This window comes from Aquarana catesbeiana, linkage group LG01 (assembly GCF_042186555.1).
Source record: "Aquarana catesbeiana isolate 2022-GZ linkage group LG01, ASM4218655v1, whole genome shotgun sequence".
Classification (NCBI taxonomy): Eukaryota; Metazoa; Chordata; class Amphibia; order Anura; family Ranidae; genus Aquarana; species Aquarana catesbeiana.
The window spans coordinates 68,819,205-68,821,732 of NC_133324.1; positions in this window are offsets into that span (position 1 = coordinate 68,819,205).

Sequence of the window (2,528 nt, forward strand, 5' to 3'; positions counted from 1 at the left end):
TTGTAACCAATCACCTGATTTCAATTGAACACATTGTTGATAGGAGAGGAGCAGTAGTCATGTGATAGTCTCTTATGTATAAATGCTCATGCTTTTCAACATATATGTGTGCTGTGAACAAGGCTTATCGCCGAAACTAGTCTGCTGCTGACTGTACTCATTGTGAAGGCTTTACAATAAATACGCTTGATGTTATGGAGTTGCCGGCTGCTTCGTTTTCTTGCGGGCCAACTCAATATTGAACCCTACGGATTAAGACCGGGATGCCATTATAATTCATGTACGTGTAAAGGCAGGCATCCCAATACTTTTGTCAATATAGTGTATACAGTGCCTCACAACCTGGAATTAACATGGATTGTCTGAGGATTTGCATCATTTAATTTACAGAAGATGCCCACAACTTTGAAGATGTTTTTTTTTTATTGTCAAGCAAACAACAAATAGGACAAAATAACAGAAAAAGTCAATGTGCATAACTATTCACCCCCCTAAAGTCAATACTTTGTAGTCGCTTTGGATAAGTCTCTATGAGCTTGCCACATCTTACCACTGGGATTTTGGCCCATTCCTCCTTGCAAAACTGCTCCAGCTCCTTCAAGTTGGATGGTTTGCGCTTGTGAACAGCAATCTTTAAGTCTGACCACAGATTTTCTATTGGATTGCGGTCTGGGCTTTGACTAGGCCATTCCAACACATTTACATGTTTCCCCATAACCACTCAAGTGTTGCTTTAGCAGTGTGTTTGGGGTCATTGTCCTGCTGGAAGGTGAACCTCCATTCTAGCCTTGAATTACACACAGAGTGGTACAGGTTTTGCTCAAGAATATCCCTGTATTTAGCACCATCCATCTTTCCCTCAACTCTGACCAGTTTCCCAGTCCCGAATGCTGAAAAGCATCCCCACAGCATGATGCTGCCACCACCATGTTTCACTGTGGGGATGGAGTTCTTTGGGTGATGTGATGTGTTGGGTTTGCACCAGACATAGCATTTTATTTGGTGGCCAAAAAGTTCAATTTTAGTCTCATCAGACCAGAGCACCTTCCTCCATACATTTTGGGAGTCTCCCACATGCCTTTTCGCAAACTCAAAACGTGACATTTTGTTTATTGCTGAAAGTAATGACTTTCTTCTGGCCACTCTGCCATAAAGCCCAACTATATGGAGCGTACGGCTTATTGTCGTCCTGTGTACAGATACTCCAGTTTCTGTGGTGGAACTCTGCAGCTCCTCCAGGGTTACCTTAGGTCTCTGTGCTCCTCTCTGATTAATGCCCTCCTTGCCCCGTGAGTTTTGGTGTGCGGCCGTCTCTTGGCAGGTTTGCTGTTGTGCCATGTTCTTTCCATTTGGATATGATAGATTTGATGGTGCTCCTAGGGATCATCAAAGATTTGGATATTTATTTATAACCTAACCCTGACTTGTACTTCTCAACAACATTGTCCCTTACTTGTTTGGAGAGTTCCTTGGTCTTCATGGCAGTGTTTGGTTAGTGGTGCCTCTTGTTTAGGTGTTGTAGCCTCTGGGGCCTTTCAAAAAGGTGTGTATATGTAATGACAGATCATGTGACACTTAGATTGCACACAGGTGGACATCATTTCACTAATTATGTAACTTCTGAAGGTAATTGGTTGCACCAGAGCTTTTTATGGGCTTTATAACAAAGGGGGTGAATACATACGTACATGCCAATTATCATTTTTTTATTTCTGAAAAATAGTTTTTTGTATATATTTTTCTAATTTTACTTCACCAATTTAGACTATTGTGTTCTGATCCATCACATATAATTCAGATTAAAAAAAACATTGAACTAAAGGCTGTAATGTAACAAAATAGGAAAAATGCCAAGGGGTGAATACTTTTGCAAGGCACTGTATGTGTGCAAACAAAATGTTGCTTATTAGTTCATCTCTGTATCTGCTGCAGGAAATATGTGTAAGAAAACATGAGGCTCTAGACGTTACCCAATAATACACTAATTTCTCTAATTCTGGTAGTTTCCTGCAATAAATTTACACAACTGGGATTCTTCTACTGTTGAAAGAACCTTTGAACTTTATTGCATTAATGTAACTTTTTGTTTCCTCACTGTTATTGGAGTACTTATCTATTTTTTTATTGACTGGTTATATATTTGTTCATTGTCTGAGTAGAATGATAAGAAGGTGCCATTGCTCACAGATAAGAGATAAGGACAGAAGACCCTACTGAAGAATGAATCTTTAACCCCTTAGCTGGCGTCTCATGGACCTTTAAAGGGTTTCTGATGCTAGGAGGCGGGCGGAGTTTATGATTATATGATTCGCCGTGATTGGCTGTCACAATGGTCATATGATCAGAAAACTCCTGATCGCAAGTAGCAGTGGGGAGCTTTCCATTAGGCGCAGGTAACTGGTTTGTTTACAATTTGGTCCACACATATGTGGCCTCTTGGCATCAAGGCCCACCTGCTGAGAGGCCGCATATTTGCATACTCTTGGCACCAAGAGATTTAAATAGTCATTGGATGTCTGATACAATAT